Source organism: Canis lupus, chromosome 6 (genome assembly GCF_011100685.1).
Source record: "Canis lupus familiaris isolate Mischka breed German Shepherd chromosome 6, alternate assembly UU_Cfam_GSD_1.0, whole genome shotgun sequence".
Taxonomy (NCBI): Eukaryota; Metazoa; Chordata; class Mammalia; order Carnivora; family Canidae; genus Canis; species Canis lupus.
This window is the reverse complement of record NC_049227.1, coordinates 11,756,242-11,775,115: the sequence shown is the minus strand read 5'-3', so window position 1 is coordinate 11,775,115 and position 18,874 is coordinate 11,756,242. Positions and strand designations below refer to the sequence as shown.

Here is an 18,874-nt window from a genome sequence, read left to right as displayed (position 1 = left end):
CTCTAGTATCAGATGCTAAATAATTTTTAAAAAAATAAATTTAGAATGTCTTCACATGGCCATATTAAAATAAGCTTTTTTTTTTTTTTTTTTCTGAATGTCACTTTGGGGGAATGCTCGCGTTAGCAACTTTTTTCTTTGATTTTTTAATACACATATACTTGACCAAAATTTTTCCTTTTGACCCTGTGTCCAGTTCCTGTTTGAAGACAATCTCCTATGGAAAGTTCTAGAGTGGAGAGGTGATATAAATTCACTATATAAAGTTTCTTAAAAAAAATAAAGTTTTTTTTTTTTTTTTTTTTAAGATTTTATTTATTCATGAGAGACAGAGAGAGAGGCGGAGAAGCAGGCTCCGTGCAGGGAGCCCGACGTGGGACTCAATCCCGGGTCTCCAGGATTACACCCTGGGCTGATGGCGGCACTAAACTGCTGAGCCACTCGGGCTGGCCTAAGGTTTCATGACTTTATAAAATAAGGCCTTCAATAAACATTTTTATTCTTGAGGCAATTAGTATAGAAATAGGATATTCTTTCAGATAAATTATTTCTGTGATTGAATTATAAAAAGGATAAATCTTTAAAGTTTTAATTTTCCAGTTTACAGTGTAATGTTAATTTCAGGTTCAATTAATCTAGTGATTCAGTACTTCCGTATGTCACCTGGTCACGACAGGTGCACTCCTTAATCCCCATTACCTATTTAACCACCCCCCACCCCCTCATCTCTGGTAACCATCAGTTCTTCATAATTAAGAGTCACTTCTTCGTTTCTTTTTCTCCCCCCTTTGTTTCTTAAATTCCACTTACAAGTGAAATACCTGTCTCTGATTTAAATTTTGCCTAGCATAATACTCTCTAGCTCCATCTGTGTCATTGCAAATGGCAAGATTTTACTTTTTATGTCTAATATTTCATTATGTAGACACACATATATACACACACACCATATCTTTATCCATTCATCAATTGATGGACACTTGGACTGCTTCCATATCTTGGCTATTGTAAATAATGCTGCTATAAACATAGGGATGCATGTATTCTAAAAGGGAAAGTCATTTGAAATTTTTTAGGTGTATCATTTTGACAATGAAAACAGGCAAGTTTGCTTTAGAAGTTTATATATAGGTTTTGGTGTTTTGTTTTTATGGATTCTGTTCTTAAGGATTGGACACAATCATTTTAAACTTAGAAGCTCTTCCCCATAGTACAAAATCTTGGACTTGGTTTTTCACATTTGGCAATCATAATTTTTAACATTGGAATGAACAGTGAGATGTTGAAGTGATTATGAAGTTGCAAGCCCATAAAGAATGAGAAATTAAGAAACTTGCATTTAAATCAATCCTTATTGCAGGACTACTGGTTTTGTAAACAAGGCATGTATTATTTGGAACTTTCTGTAAATCAGTGTATTCAAAAATTCACACAATTTGCTGTAGTTTCACATAGAAAAAGAAATGTACTATAGAATTCTCCCTATATTCTCCCCTAGATAATTTAAAAATTCTCCTTTTTAAACCACGCAGATAGCTAGATTTAAGGGGTCTCCTAAACAAGCTAGATGAGCTCAGAGCTAGAAACTGCCTTTTAGCACTGGTTAGTGGTGGAAGCTTTGAAACACACCCCATCTGTATGATACATTCAGTGCAGACGTGAAGTTAGAGACCTGGAATTTTTAATTTTTAAAAAACTTAATGGGATACCTGGGTGGCTCAGGGGTTGAGCACCTGCCTTCCGCCCAGGGTATCCTGGGATTGAGGCCCACATCGGGCTTCCTGTAGAGAGCCTGCTTCTCTCTGCCTATGCCTCTTCCTCTCTCTCTCTCTCTCTCTCTCTCTCTCTCTCTCTCTGTCTCTCATGAATAAATAAATAAAATCTTAAAAAAAAAAAAAAAAAACCACAGGCCTGAGCAGGGTGGGGGAGGGGCAGAGGAAAAGGGAGAAGCAGATTCCTCCTTGAGCAGGCAGCCCCATGCAGGACTTGGTCCCAGGACTCTGAGATCATGACCTGAGCCAAAGGCAGACACTTAACTGACAGCCACCCAGGCTCCTGAGAGACCTAGGATTTAATAGGATCATTGCTTCTACTTGGCTCCTCTTTGCTTCTTAAATGTTAACTCATTTTTCCAAAATTATTTTTATCAAAAGTTGATCAATCAGGTCAATTAAAAAGTCATTTGTGAGGCAGCCCGGGAGGCTCGGTGGTTTAGCGCCGCCTTCAGCCCAGGGTGTAATCTTGGAGGCCCGGGATCGAGTCTCACATCAGGCTCCCTGCATGGAGCCTGCTTCTCCCTCTGCCTGTGTCTCTGCCTCTCTCTCTCTCTCTGTGTCTCTCATGAATAAATAAGTAAAAATTTCTTTAAATGATAGAATCATTTGTGCTTCAAACTCTGCACAAAATCTGAGCTGTACATTGGATTGACTGAAATTTGGAAGAGACTGTTGGCAAAGGGACTTGCTGCTTAGGATAGGCCATCTTCACAGATACATGTTTTCTGGAACAAATGACCCCACTCATTGGGGCTGAGGAGTCCTTCAGTCCTATGTGTTCTGGTAAACAGATCTGTTATTTACAGGAGCAAGAGCAGGCTTCACTGCAGTTTTGCTCTGGTAGTGTCTTGAGCAGCTCTTTACAGTTAATTTTTCAAAGTGTTTAGTTACATAACAATATAGAGTGTTTTTAGGCAGCTGTGCCTCACCACAGTATTGACAAGAGAATTCTCCAATTAACTGATTAATGCTATCAGTTTTTTTAAGGCAGTGGATTTATATCCTGTTTTCCCATCTCTTGCCCACTAAGGGGTCTTTTTCTGCTCTCAGAAAATGAGTGATTTGTTTGAAGATTAGGGAATAGGATCTTAAAAAAAATTTTTTTTTTTTTTTAATTTGAGAGAGAGAGAACAAGCATAAACGGAGGAGAGAGGGAGGGGGAGAAGCAGGCTCTTCACTGAGCAGGGAGCCTGATTTGGGGCTCGATTCCAGGACTCTGAGATCATGACCTGAGCCAAAGGCAGATGCTTAACCGATTCAGCCACTGAGGCACCCCTCGGCTTTTTTTCTTTTTTAAGATTTATTTATTATAGAGATAGCAAGGGGGGTGAGGAGCACAGGGAGAGAGACAAGCAGACTGCACTGGGCACAGAGCTGGATGTGGGGCCTGATCTCAGGACTCTGAGATCATGACCTGAGCTGAAATCAAGGGGGCGCTTAACTCACTAGACCACCCAGGTGCTGCTAGGCTCTGTTTTCTAACTTGAGAAGCTTACCTCCTGTTAAACTGAAGTCAGCCAGCACTCTTAACTGCCGCTGCTTAGTAAGATGACTTGGAGGAAGCGTGTCTCTCTTTGCTCCTTTTTTTAAAATTATTATTAAGATTTTACCTATTTATTCATGAGGGACACAGAGAGGCAGAGACATAGAGGGAGAAGCAGGCTCCATGTAGGGAGCCCACTGTGGGACTTGATCCTGGGACCCCAGGATCATGCCCTGGGCTGAAGGCAGGCGCTAAACCACTGAGCCACCCAGGTGTCCCTCTTTCTGCTCCTTTGACATCGGTTGATGTATCGAGAGAACCAATAGGATGTAAAGATAGTCCTTAGAGGAATTGGCCCTTGTGATAATGAAGGCTGAGAAGTCCCACCATCTGCTGTGTGTATGCTGGAGAATGGGAAAGTCAGTGGGGAAGGCCTGCCAGCTCTGCAAGCTGATGGTGCTCCCAGTTCGAATCTAAAGGCCCAAGAACTAGGAACACAATGTCTGAAGGCAGCAGATGGATGTCTCTGCTCAAGCGAAGAGGGAGCTAAAGTGCCCCTTCTCTGCCTCCTTCGATTCAGGCCCCAAGCTGGTTGGATGATGCCCACCCACATTCGTGAGGGCGCTCCATCCTCAATCTATCAATTCTTTTCTGGAAGTGCTCTTACAGACACACCCAGAGATAATGTCTTACCAGCCATCCTGTGTCCCTCAGCTCAATCAAGTTGATGTAAAACTAACCATCACTGTCGTACAGCTGCCTCTTGTCAGCTGAGTTCTCGGACATCCTGAAGTGTCTGGTTTCTGTGGGACACTCACAGGGATGCCATAGCTAGGGCATTTCTGGTCACCACTGCTCCTGCTCAAAGACTTGATTAAGGACTCACAGTTGTTCAGAAAAACCTGCTTATTGTAGGAGAGTGATCTGGAAAAGGAGGGCTGTTGTCTTATTCTCACTACAGGTGCTTTGTCCTGTATGTGGCAAGTGCCAGCAGACACATCTGAATTCATCCAGAAATCGAGAACACAGCAGTGAGGGGCATACCCTCCTTCTGCCACCTTGTGCCCCAGCACCTGGAGCCACAGAAGTGGTAAAAAAAAAAAACTATAGCATTTCACTCTCAAACTTGACCTTGTCTACTTCATTACTCAGATTCATAACAGAGGGAGCCTTTGTTTTTTTTTTTTGTTTTGTTTTTGTTTTTTAATTTGGCAGAGATAGCACAATCAGGTGGACTGAGAAAGGGAGAGGAAGAACCAGGCCCCCACTGAGCAGAGAACCTGGTGTGGGGCTTGATCCCAGGACTCCGGGATCATGACCTGAGCCAAAGCAGATGCTCAACCAAATGAGCCACCCAGGTGCCCCAGGAGCCTTGGGGGTTTTAGTGTGTTGGGACAAGGGTGATCCAGAAAAAGGGATGAAAATGCCCAGTTCATTCCAGATGAGAAACAATTAGGCCAAGGAACCTGCTCCTGTGAGTAACACACCCTAGGGCTTAAAGCATCCTTTCTCAGCAAAATGCATCGTCTTTTTCAGTTTCAGTATTTTATTTTTTTTTTATTATTTTTTTTTATTTTTATTTATTTGTGATAGTCACAGAGAGAGAGAGAGAATGAGACAGAGACACAGGCAGAGGGAGAAGCAGGCTCCATGCACCGGGAGCCCGACGTGGGATTCGATCCCAGGTCTCCAGGATCATGCCCTGGGCCAAAGGCAGGCGCCAAACCGCTGCGCCACCCAGGGATCCCAGTTTCAGTATTTTAATATGGCTATTAGCATGACCAAGAAGACCTGGGTTTTCTTTTAAAACCTGTTCATTGGGGGATCCCTGGGTGGCTCAGCGGTTTGGTGCCTGCCTTTGGCCCAGGGTGTGATCCTGGAGCCCGGGGATCGAGTCCCACCTCGGGCTCCTGGCACGGAGCCTGCTTCCTTCTCCCTCTGCCTGTGTCTCTGCCTCTCTCTCTCTCTCTCTGTGTGTCTATCATAAATAAATAAATAAATAAATAAATAAATAAATAAATAAATAAATACAAACAACCTGTTCATTGGGACACTTGGGTGGCTCAATCAATGAAGCGTCTGCCTACAGGTCAGGTCAAGATATCGGGGTCCTGGGATCGAGTCCCATGTTGGGCTCCCTGCTCAGCTGGGAGTCTGCTCCTTCCTCTCCCCCACTCCCTGCTTGTGTGCTCTCGCTCTCTCAAAAATATTTTTTAAAAAACCTGTTCATTGATACAGGGCTTTTTTTTTTTAAGGTACCCTTTATTTTTGTACATGTGAGGGGCATTGTATATTGCACTTTGAGTTGGCTGATGAGGTCAAATGTGTGAAAATGTCAAGTGGTTCCTTTGTTATTTTAAATGATTTTTATTATTTTTAAGTAATCTCTACAGCCAAACTGGGGCTCCAATTTACAATCCCCAGATCAGGAGTTGCACGCTCCACCGAATGAGCCAATCAGACACCCCAAGTCTTTATTCTGTGGCCTTTACTAATCTGGGTGCATTTCAATGGCACATTTTCATCTCCCTCTGAAGGTGGACAAGTGAATGGGATACTCCTGTGGAGTATCCAGTGGATGGGGTACTCCTGCCTTGACACTGTGTATTTAGTCAACTCCAGGGTAATTTGAATGAGCTGTCTAACTGGGGGGGAATGAATGGGGTGTGAAGCAAATCCCCCCCCCTTTCCGCGGCCCTCCCCCGGCCTTTGTGAGGCTCACTTTTGCCACAAGAGGGAGCCATATGTTCACATAGGGAGTGTCCCTACAGGCAAGAACTTGGGGTTTTCTTTTCTGTTTATCCAAATTCAAACTCAAGGGGATCCCTGGGTGGCGCAGCGGTTTGGCGCCTGCCTTTGGCCCAGGGCGCGATCCTGGAGACCCGGGATCGAGTCCCACGTCGGGCTCCCGGTTCATGGAGCCTGCTTCTCCCTCTGCCTGTGTCTCTGCCTCTCTCTCTCTGTGACTATCATAAATAAATAAATAAAAATTAAAAAACAACAAAAAAAACAAATTCAAACTCAAAAACTAATATAAAAATGTTGTACTTAATCCAGTTCAATGTGGTTTGTTAAGCTCAATGAGAGTGATTTATCAAGCCTTAACAAGATTTAGCTCTTTAACTCAATACCTATAGATGGTGCTTTAAAACAAGAAGATAAATGTGTTAGATAAATTAATTTGGTGAGTTTATTTTTATTTTTTATTTTGGAAACTGACTTTCAGTATGAAACCACATTTTCTTTTTTCTTTTCTCTCTTTTTAAAGTAAGCTCCATCTGAATGAATGAATGAATGAATGAATGAATAAATAAATAAATAAATAAATAAATAAAGTAAGCTCCATGCTCAGCACGGAGCCCAAAGCAGGGCTTAAACTCACAACCCTGATATCAAGACCTGAGCCAACATCAAGAGTTGGACACTTAACTGACTGAGCCCCCCAAGATGCCCCTGAAATCACATTTTCCCACTGTATTGAGAAGCCCATGGGTTTTGTTCTGAGGGGGCTTCTCAGAGAATTCACTTCTGCCCAGGGCTACACACAGCCTCCTGGGGCAGCTGAGCCCCAACAGATCCCTTCAGCTTGGTGTGGTGTGGGTCTGTGCTGACTCAGCTTGGGCCACAGTGGGCTTGTCCTGAGCCTAACCCACCTATGAGAGCCTCTTGGGAGACCCCGATGGGGAAATCTGCCACAGGAACGAGTCAGATTTTCACAACAGAAACCCTAGATTTCTTTCGTGGCTCATAGTGAAATGCTTTTAAAATGTCAGAATCTGTTAAAATATTGGGAAATACTATTGTTCTGTAACATCAGTGAAATATTCCTCCTTCCAGTGCCTTTTTGTAAAAGATCTCTCAGAGAATTTTCTTAAATGATTAATTGTGATAATCGAGTACATATAAATAGCATATAAACTATTTGATTTCTTGGAAATGTTCTGAGTACCACTTAGGACTTACTAAAATAAAGCAGTTTGTTTGAATAAACTCCAGGCTTCCTCTTGTTAGATGTTTCCGTTTTATTCTCTTGGGGAAAAATTGCTAGGATTTTGCTCCCTCTCTCCTGCTTGATTCAGAATGTAGTTATTCAGAGCTGCTCACATACATTTTGCAGGGTCACAAAACCTGGCATGAGTTTCTTATAAAACTTTTCATGTCATGAAGCTCATTTTTAAAATAAATTTTACTTATTTATTCATACGAGACACAGAGATGGAGGCAGAGACACAGGCAGAAGGAGAAGCCGGCTCCATGCAGGGAGCCCGATATGGGACTCGATTCTGGGATCAGGCCCTGAGCTGAAGGCAGATGCTTCAACAGCTGAGCCACCCAGGCATCCATGAAGCTCATATTTTTATGCACATGGTTCATCATATCTGCTTATTTAGAATGACGATGTTTTATTAAAAGAGAAACTAACAATAATGTCCTAACCCCAAAGAACCATCAGGCAGTTGATCACTTTGATAGCTAATAGCCATTCACTGAGCTCCCACCCCTGCCCAGTGAAGAGACAGTGACCGCCCGTGGAACACTCTCTTAAACCTTCAGAATGGGGATCCCTGGGTGGCGCAGCGGTTTGGTGCCTGCCTTTGGCCCAGGGCGCGATCCTGGAGATCCGGGATCGAATCCCACGTCGGGCTCCCAGTGCATGGAGCCTGCTTCTCCCTCTGCCTGTGTCTCTGCCTCTCTCTCTCTCTCACTGTGTGCCTATCATAAATAAATAAAAATTTAAAAAAAAAAAAAAAAAACCTTCAGAATGATCCTGAAACACAGTGGTTCTCATTTCAGTGTTTGAGGACACAAAGATGAGATAGCATAGCCGGTAACTGGCAGAATTATGATTTAAACAGTTTGCTGGATGTGGTTTATTTTTCATGTTTTGTTTTTCCTGGTCACTTCCTTTCAAGATAGTCATTCAACATCCAGGAAGTATTCACTGGGTGCCTACTATGTACCAGGCATCCTCATAGGTGTTGGAGACAGAGCAGAAAGTAAAACCAAGCCCCAATGGCGCCTGGTTGGCTCAGGTGGTAGAGGATATGACCCTTTTTTTTTTTTTTTTTTGGATATGACTCTTGATCTCAGAGTTGTGAGTTCAAGCCCCATGTGGGATGTAGAGATTACTTTCCTTAAAATAAAATCAAGCCACTATCTTTGAGCCCAGCAGTTCAGATTGGTTCCTTATTAAGTAATGAGCAAAAGAAGTGAGGTAAAAGCAGGTATGCGTGGGGAAGTGGAAAGGTCTTTGCTGTTATAAAAGTGCTGATATTTGCTTTTTGACCAGATTGTGAAAATGAGAAAGATCACAACAAAGAATTAAAGTTTTGTCTGCTAACTGCTTGGTATTGACAAGGTCTCTAAGGATTAGAGCCAGATCCCCTAACTGTGTATTGAATCTTTTCTAATCTCTGGCTGCATTGCCCAGGTCAGCCTCAGGCTTTTCTACTGATTGTCCAAGACTTAAAAACAAAAAACAAGAACAAAAAAACAACTTAAATGAATCTAAAATTATGAAAATTATGCCGGGGCTATCCCATTCAGTAGCTCCTACCACACATGTGACTACTTAAAAATAATTAAAATAAATTAAAAAAAAAATCCAGTTCCTTACTCATACCAGCCACCTTTTAAGTCGTTAGTTTCTACATAGCTCACGGCTATGGCAGCAGAAGCTCAGAGAAAGGACATTTCTATCGTGGAAATATTCTGTTGGACACAAGGTATGTCACAGATGTGCTTGTGACAATTTTGCTTTTTTTTTTTTTTAAAGATTTTATTTACTTATGAGAGACACACACAGAGAGAGAGACAGAGACAGAGACACAGGCAGAGGGAGAAGCAGGCTCCTCAAGGGGAGCCCAACTCAGGACTCAATCCCGGGACTCCAGGATCACGCCCTGGGCCAAAGGCAGGCCCTAAACTGCTGAACCACCCAGGGATCCCTGACAATTTTGCTTCTTCAGGATATGAAGACCTTTAACATATTGGAGTGCATGACTTTAATTGTAACCCTCCCCCCCCATCAAACTAAGACAAAAACACTATTCTCTTGAAGTGAGGAGGAAAGGGATCACCAGTTTGCACATGATTTTCTGTAAGCTGTTGCTCTACAAGAAGGGATTGTCTTAGTCTCTTACTTTTTATTGTATTCATGAGTGTATTAGGGTTTTGTGGAGAAACTGAATCAATAGCGTACAGAGGCATAAAAGAGATTTATGATGGGAATTGGCTTATGCAACCATGGAGGCTGAGACATGCCACGATATGCTGCTCTCTGCAAGCTGGAGAAAACCAGGAGAGCCAGTGATAGAACACTCCAAGACCAGAACACTCAGAGACCAGAAGCAGGAGCCCTGGGATCTGAGGACAAGAGAAGATGCATGTCACAGCTCAAGAAGAGAGAATTTGTGAAGTGCCTGGGTGGCTCAGTTGGTTAAGCATCTGCCTTCAGTTCCTGTCATCGTCTTAGGGTCCTGGGATCCAGCCCTGCAGCGGGCTCCCTGCTCTCTGGGGAGTCTGCTTCTCCCTCTTCCTCTGCCCTCCTCTCCACTCCTGTGCTCTCCCTTACATAAATAAATAAAGTCTTAAAAAAAAAAAAAAGAATTTGCCCTTCCTCTGCCTTTTTGTTCTATTCAGGCCCATGCTGCCTGCCCACATTGGTTTGGGAAGATCTTTATTAGTCTATTGATTCAAATGCTAATCTCTTGGGAAACACCCTTACCAGACACACCCAGAAATAATGTCCTGCCAACTCTGGGCATCCTTAGTCCCGTCCAGTTGACACATAAAATGAACCATCACAGCGAAGCACTTCATGACCCCGAGATCAAGAGTCCTGTGCTCTACTGATTGAGCCAGTCAGGCTTCCCTCTCTGAAAGGAAGATGTGAAAATTTAACACAGTGGCAACTACATGGAAGTTCCGTGACACAAGTTCTAGTGGCATCCTCTCTGTCTTTATATGATTCTGTATATTTAAAAATATGTTTTAAAATGTAGAACCCGTGGACCCTCTCAGTTAAGTCCTAACCATTTTATTGTCCTGTGGCAATTGGTTTTAAAGTCTCTTTCAGGGATCCCTGGGTGGCGCAGCGGTTTGGCGCCTACCTTTGGCCCAGGGCGCGATCCTGGAGACCCAGGATCGAATTCCACGTCAGGCTCCCGGTGCATGGAGCCTGCTTCTCCCTCTGCCTATGTCTCTGCCCCTCTCTCTCTCTCTCTCTCTGTGTGACTATCATAAAAAAAAAAAAAAAAAAAAAAAAAAGTCTCTTTCAACCCCGCACCTTTTGAAAAACTGTCACCTATAAGACTGTCGCCCTGGCTGGTGATTTTAGGGAAGAAGGGTGCACTGTGATTTAGCACACTCCCAAGCAAAAACAGACACAGGTTGAAAGCCTGACTTTGGCCCTGGTCATGGGACTTGAAATGATTCATGAGAACATCCTGTATGGCCCCTCTCTAGAGCCACTTGGGGACTCAAGCCGTGAGAGAGGACAGCCTGAGGAATTGAGGCAGGTCTTGGAAACAGTTGTCTCCCTAGACCTGTGGGTTTTACCAAGGAATCCTTGAGCTCCTTCCAACGTCCAGGCTGGCCTCCCCCTTGTTACCTCCAAAAATAGGATTTGGAACTTATTCCCCATGTGACCTAATGCGTGTCACACTCGTGGGCAGGAAGTGAATGCTTTCCTGCTAGGCCTGCACCATCCCCGGGAGATGGTCTGAGAAGGCATGCCTTCCTTCTCTGTCCTCCTTTACAACAGAATGTCAGCACACATAATGTGAGACTGCTTTCTTCAGTCTGAAAACATAGCATGTTCTTGAAAACTACAGCAGAAGATGTTAGATTGGCTGGATTTGTTTGATCCGGGGTGCCAATGCTTCATAGACAAAGTATGGTCAGCTATTAGTAATCATGCTGTCCATCCCCTTGACCCCTGTTCTGGGATCTGTGGGGCTCATAAAAGTGGTGAGGTTGGCTCATTGGGGAAACACTCACATCCTCTAAACAATCAGACCAGACAACAGAATTTGGCTCGTTGACCCAATGTGTGGTTGAGAATCCTACGCTGCATTGAATCAGGCAGGCCACGGCTTGAAATGTTTGCAATAGTAATTTGGGGTTCCCAGGATTTGGAATAAGAATCTGATGTCCTCATTTCACTATGGCTGCATGTCAGGGTCTAAGGATAGAAGGTGAGCAGGACTCAAGATGGTCTGGAGCATCCACGAGTTGGGGAGAAGAGTAACACCCAAACCCAACATCACCCAAACACTGCCCTTATGTATTGAGATCTCTCATAACAGTGTCCTATACTTACTGTCCCCGAACTGTACTCTTACAAATGGTTAATTTTATATGAGGTGTATTTTATTACAAAAAAAGAAAAAAAAAACTTTAAAAAAGACTTAAGGAGAAATGACCAAGGCTGTGGAGTCTTGTGAGACCCAGCCAGGTGAAATGCCCAGTGGCCCCAGGCTGTCTTTCTTACTTGGTTATAGGAGGACCTCTGTGCCTGCCCTGTGTCTGGCTCTCTTATTCCTGAGAGTGGAGTGACTACCCTGTTTCTCCAGCTATAGACCTTAACCCCCTGTATGGACTGAATTGTGTGTGCCACTAACTCCACCCTCACCCCACCCCATTCATAGGTTGAAGCCCTAATCCCTGATATGATGATATTTGGAAATAGGGACTTTAGGAGGTAGTTATTTTTAGATGAGTTCAGGAGGGTGAGGCCCCCACACTGGGATTAGTGTCTTTATAAGAAGAGGAAGAGGGGCATCTGGCTAGCTCAGTCAGTTAAGTGTCTGCCTTCAGTTCAGGTCATGATCTCAGGGTCCTGGGATCGAGACCTGCATTGGGCTCCTGGCTTGGTGGAAGCCTGCTTCTCCCTCTCCTTCTGCCTGCCACTCCCCCTGCTCATGCTCTCTCTCTGCCAAATAAATTAAGCTCTCTCTCTAAAAAAAAAAAAAAAGAAGAAGAAGAAGAAGAAGAAGAAGAAGAAGGGGAAGAGACCAGAGAGCACTCTGTTTCTCTGCCATGTGAGGACACAGCAAGTAGGTGGCCATCTATAAGCCAGGAAGACAGCCCTCACCAAGAGCCAAACCTCCTGGCACCTTGATCTTGACTTGGATCCTCCAGAACAGTGAGAAATAAATGTCTGTGGTTCAAGCCATCTGGTCTGTGGTGTTTTGTTCTAACAGCCCAGGATGAAGAAGGCACCCTCAGAGCCAAGGGGTGTTTGACCCAGAGGAATGTCTGCAGACCTGAGGCCCCCACCTCTGACCCTCCACTGCTCAGATGGAAGGTTACCTGTAGTGCTGGTCAGTACTTCTTAGAGAACCTGCCCCAAAAGTGCCAAGAAAATCTACTGGGCTGCTCCAAAGGCCCATAGGGAGAATCAGAGAGAAAACATTGCCACACACACTGACATGACCACCTTTTCTCTATATGAACTTTACAGCCTAGAGGAGGGAAGGGAACTAATGTGGCCTGGCATTCGTATGTGGATGTCGCTCTCTTTTTGGGGGTGATGAAAATGTTCTAAACTTGATTGTGGTGGTGCTTGCACAACCCTGTGAATATTTGAATCCATAAAATTGTACACTTCATCTTATTTTATTTATTTATTTATTTATTTATTTATTTATTTGTTTGTTTGTTTGTTTGTTTAGTAATCTCTATGCCTGACCTGGGGCTCAAACTCACAACCCCAAGATCAAGAGTCACATGCTCTTCTGACTGAGCCAGACAGGCACTCCAAATTACATACTCTGCATGGATGGGTTGTGTGGCGCATAAGTTGTATCTCAATTAAGCTATTTAAGTGTAACCAGTATTTTAGGGCAGCCTGGGTGGCTCAGTGGTTTAGCACCGCCTTCGGCCCAGAGCATGGTCCTGGAGACCGGGGACCGAGTCCCACATCGGGCTTCCTGCATGGAGCCTGCTTCTCCCTCTGCCTGTATCTGTCTCTGTCTATGTCTCTCTCTCCTCTCTGTCTCTCATGAATAAATAAAATCTTTCAAAAAAAAGTGCAACCAGTATTTCTATGCCAGTTAAGGGGAGAAATAAAGGGAATAATGGGATGGGAGCTAGGGAAGCCAAAGTTACAGACAGATGTACCACAATCAGGGGTTCTTATGTGGAACTGAGGGGTAGCTACGGGCATTTAGAAATGTGGGTGTTGGTTGGTTAACTCCATGACTTGGGAAGTGCCATTGGCATTGATGGGGTGAGAGCCAGAGAAGCTAAACGTCCTGTAATGCCTACATTAGTTCTGCCCACTAAGAGTTTTCCTATCTACTGGCACCCCCCTTTCCAATCCCCTCCTTCCAACCAAAAAACTCTGCTCAGGGGAGATTTTTTGATGTTAACGTTTATGTATTTTAATACTTTTCTACACAAGACTTTGAAAAGCTCCGTTGCATTTTTGCAACCATAGGAATAAATTTCACTTCAGCTTTTATGCCCACAGCTTTATGAGGTATAACTGACAAATAAAATGGTAAGATATTTAAAGTATACATCATGACAATTTCATATATATATAATATATAGTTCACCCTCCCATCTAGTTCATTAAGATATCCATCACTGGGGACACCTGAGTGTCTCAGCAGTTGAGCACCTCCCTTCAGCCCAGGGCATGATCCTGGGGTCCTGGGATCGAGTCCCACATGGGGCTCCCTGCATGGAGACTGCTTCTCTCTCTGCCTGTGTCTCTGTCTCTGTCTCTCTCTGTCTCTCATGAATAAATAAAATAAAATAAAATAAAATAGGGCAGCCCCGGTGGCGCAGCAGTTTAGCACTGCCTACAGCCCAGGGCATGATCCTGGAGACCCTGGGTCGAGTCCCACGTCAGGCTCTCTGCATGGAGCCTGCTTCTCCCTCTGCCTGTGTCTCTGCCTCTCTCTCTCTGTCTCTATGAATAAATAAATAAAATCTTTAAAAAAAAATAAAATAATAAAATAAAATAAAATAAAATAAAATAAAATAAAATAAAATAAAAAGATATCCATCACCATATATAATGTTTGGTGAGAACATTTAAGTTTTACTTTCTTAGTGAATTTCAATTATAAGATATAGTACTATCAACTATATTCACCTTATTTACCTTAGATTCCCAGACCTTATTTATCTGAGAGCTGAAAGTTTGTACCCTTTTTTTTTTTTAATTTTTATTTATTTATGATAGTCACACAGAGAGAGAGAGAGGCAGAGACACAGGCAGAGGCAGAAGCAGGCTCCATGCACCAGGAGCCCGACGTGGGATTCGATCCCGGGTCTCCAGGATCGCGCCCTGGGCCAAAGGCAGGCGCCAAACCGCTGCGCCACCCTGTACCCTTTTTTTTACTAACCTCTCACTATTCCTGCCCCCTGCCGAGCCAGCCTCTGCCAACCACTTTTCTACTTTTCTGTTGAAGGTTTTTTTTGTTGTTTTTTTTTTTTAGATTCCATACACAAGTGATGACACACAGTGTTTATCTTTGTCTGTCTGGTTTATTTCACTCAGCATAATGCTCTCAAGCTACATCCATGTTTCACAAGTGGCAGGATTTCCCTCTTTCATTGTATGTATGTATATGTACCTCACATCTTCTTTATCCATCCATCCGCTGATGGACATGTAGATTGCTTTCATTTCTTGGCAATTGTGAATAATACTGCAATGAGCACAGGGGTGTAGATATCTCTTCAATATCCTGTTTTCATTTCCTTTGGGTGTATACCCAGCAGTGGGAGTGCTGGATCATATGGTGGTTCTATTTTAGTCTTTTGAGGAATTTCCATACTGTTTTTCTTAGTGGCTGCACTAATTTACATTCCCACAAACAGAGCAGGAAGATTCCCTTTTACCCACATCCTTGTTAAGGCTTGTTGCTCTTATCTCTTGTGTTTTGGATGGCTGCCATTCTAATAGGTGTGAGGTGAGATTTCATTGTGGTTTTGGTTTGCATTTTTTTTTTAAGTTTTTTTATTTAAGTCATCTCTATACCCAGCGTGGAGCTCAAACTCATGACATTGAGATCTAGAGTCACATGCTCTTCCTACCCAGCCAGCCAGGTGCCCTGGTTTGCATTTCTTTGATGATGAGTATTGTTGAGCACCTTTTCATGTACCTGTTGGCCACTTGTCTGTCTCCTTTGGAAAAATGTCTCTGCAGTTTTTTCTGTCCAGTTTTAAATTGGGTTTGTTTGCCCATTGAGTTCTATGGGTTCTTTGTAGCTTTGGGATATTAACAACCTCTTATCAGATGCATGATTTGCAAATTTTTTTCCCATTAAAGGTGGCCTTTTCATTTTACTGATGGTTTCCTTTGCTATGCAGAACATTTTTAGCATGATGGAGTCTATTTTTGCTTTCGTTGCCTTAGCTTTTGGTACCCTACATCCGCTTTTGATTCTTACTCTGGATCAAACTAAGTAAGCCAAGAGCTGGTCTGTTCCTCAGCCCAGAGGTCCTCACTTCTCTGGGATCTGTTGCCTTTGGTTTCTTCTGTGGGAGCTTGCCCAGGTTTTGCTATTTGTTTAGAGGTTATTTTTAGCTGGCTAGACGTTTGGAGGTAAATCTTTTGGGTACTTGCATGGCATTATATTTTTTTAAATGATCATGACTATTTTAAACTGAGTGAGTATAAGTTTGAAGGCAGAAACATTTCCTTTTTAAGGCGCCGTTTCTCTAGCAGTTAGGAAAACTAATCCAAAAGATTAGCAAAAATAGCCTCTTGTTAAATAGCTTGAATCTGGAGGAAATGTTGGCATTTCTTCTGTTCAATGAACCCTTCTGGGGTGAGAGAAAGAAAGAAGAAAGGCCGAGGATTGCTGTGAATCTCTGTAGTTAGTGAAGTCCTTCCTGGAACCAAGATTTCTTTTGTTTAAAACCAGGAAGCTTACTGTCTGTCATCAGTGATAAACAATATATACCTGACCCAAAAATATGGCACCAAAAATTTAAGTTAAAGCAATAGTCTACTGGGGAGAAAAGCCCTTTCGATTTGGGGGCAATTATCAGCTCACAGGTAAGCCAGGATAGGTGCTTACAGGTATACCAAGGAGCTGTGGAGGAAGAACAAGTCCAATGGAATGCACTTTTTTTCTTTGGATGCACTGCTGGCAGTACCAGCTCTCTGGCAGTACCAGCTCTCTGCACTCCATGGGATGCCCCATGCAACCTGGCCTGAAAAAGCATGCAGACTGAGGTACAAGACCAAGCAAGGTTATGTCATATACTGGATCCGTGTGCCACATAGTGGCTGCAAACACCCACTGCCTAAGGCTGCAGCAAGACTGTCCATTATGGTGTCAACCAGCTCAAGTTTGCCCAAAGCCTACAGTCTATAGCAGAGGAATGAGCTGGACGCCACTGTGGCCACTGTGGCTCTTACGGTCTTGAATTCTTACTAGGTTGGCAGAGATTCCACATACACATTCTTTGAGGTTATCCTCATTGATCCATTCTATAAAGCTATCAGAAGAAATCCCGACCCCCAGTGGATCGCCAAACCAGTTCATGAGCACAGGGAGACCTGAGGGCTGATATCTGCAAGCCGAGAGAATGTGGCCTTGGAAAGCATCCCTAGTTCCGGCACACCATTGGTGGTTCTTGCAGGGAGCATGGAGAAGGAGGGATCCTCTCCTGCTCCACCTTGCCGCTAATATAATTAATGTTTGTGAAATTCTTACCTAATAAACAATTTAGGACAGTCATGTCTGTTTAAAAGTGTTCTTTAATTTGTCTGCTAAAATGAGTTGCCTGCAGATTGTCCCATAAATGCACTGTCAAATGATGGAAATTGAACTGCTATAATGTTGGAAGACTGTAAGGGTAGGTAGGGTGCCTGGCTCAGTCAGAAGGGCAACATGACTATCAATCTTGGGGTTGTGAGTTTGAGCCCTACGTTGGGTATAGAAATTACTTAAAAAAATAAAATCTTAAAAAAAAAGACAAAATGCTGTTTGGTACAATAGGTGTAAAATAAATTCTATAAAAGTGAAATGTAGAAGCTAGCCCTGTAGGGCCCCTGGGTGGCTCAGTGGTTGAGTGTCTGTCTTTGGCTCAGGTCGTGATCCTAGGTCCTGGGATTGACTCCTGCATCGCATCGGGCTCCCTGCAGGGAACCTACTTTTCCCCTCTGCCTATGTCTCTGCCTCTCTCTCTGTGTCTCTGATGAATAAATAAATAAAATCTTAAAAAAAAAAAAAAGCTAGCTATGTAGATTTGTTGGTGCATGAGTTGGAACCTGTAGCTTCACTAGGGTGATGTAATGCATAAAGCTCTGCTGCTTTACTCTCAAATGGCTGTTTTTAGGGGTTTGATAAGAACAAGCATATTGCTTCGGATTTTGTTTGGAAATGTGAAGAATATCCTAATCTTTTATCATGATCATATGCAGAATAATAAAGTTAACAAGGTAGGGGCACATTTTTAGGTTGAATCCAATATTCCATTTATGTAACTGCTGCTTCTGAAAGAGTAGTTTAAAAGAATGCCACCATTTTAAGGAGAATTGAATAAATCTGTTGCTAGATGGTTCTCTTACAAATGAAAATAAATCCTGTTTGGGGATCCCTGGGTGGCTCAGTGGTTTAGCACCTGCCTTCAGCCCAGGACGTGATCCTGGAGTCCCGAGATCGAGTTCTGCATGAGGCTCCTGCATGGAGCCTGCTTCTCCCTCTGCCTGTGTCTCTGCCTCTCTCTCTCTCTCTCTCTGGGTCTCTCATGAATAAATAAATAAAATCTTTAAAAAAAAAGAAAAGAAAAGAAATCCTTTTTAACCTAAGCTAGAAAGAACCTAAGAAAGAAAGGAAGGAAGGAAGGAAGAGAGAAAGAAAGTCTGTTAACATCTTTGGGTCAACTCTGTGTGTCCCTGGTTTATTTCGGTGGATTTAATTTGTTTCTGCATGTTTGGGAATCAATAGGTCCTGAGGTTCTCCTCACAGCTTTAGGGGTAGGGATCTCAGCCTCCCTGAACCCTGGCAGCCACTGACAGGCCCAGAAGCAGGCTTTGTCTTCAAAGGTTGTAGGTAAACAGAGTATTTCCATTTGGGAAGTGTTTGAAGTTGTTTTTTAACTTAAAACAGCCTTGAGGGGGACGCCTGGGTGGCTCAGCAGTTAACCGTCTGCCTTCAGCCCAGGGCGTGATCCTGGAGACCTGGGATTGAGTCCCACATCGGGCTCCCTGAATGGAGCCTGCTTTTCCCTCTGCCTGTGTCTCTGCCTCTCTCTGTGTGTGTCTCTAATGAATAAATAAATAAAATCTAAAAAAAAAAAAAAAAAGCTTTGAAAAAAAATTATGCCGAGTGAAATAAGCCAGACACACAATCATACAATTGTATGATTCTAATTCTGTAAGGGACCTAGAGTAGCCAAAGCTATAGAGACAGAGAGTAGAAGGGTGGGTGCCAAGGGCTGGGGGAAGGGACGGGGTCAGTGTTGGATGGGACAGAGTTTCAGGTTGAGAAGATGGAAAAGTTCTGGAGATGGGTGGTGATGATGGTTGCACACCAATGTGAATATGCTTCATGCCCTTGAACTAGACACTTAAAACTGGTTAAAATGATAAATTGTGTGTTTTCTATATTCTGTAACACACAAATGCACCATTAAGCAA

The 18,874-nt window shown here is 43.2% G+C and overlaps 1 pseudogene; it reads left to right on the top strand.

Moving 5' to 3' along the window:
- The first annotated feature begins 8,923 nt into the window (after window positions 1-8,923).
- On the top strand, window positions 8,924-16,950 carry LOC100688310 (annotated as a pseudogene).
- Window positions 16,951-18,874: the final 1,924 nt, after the last annotated feature.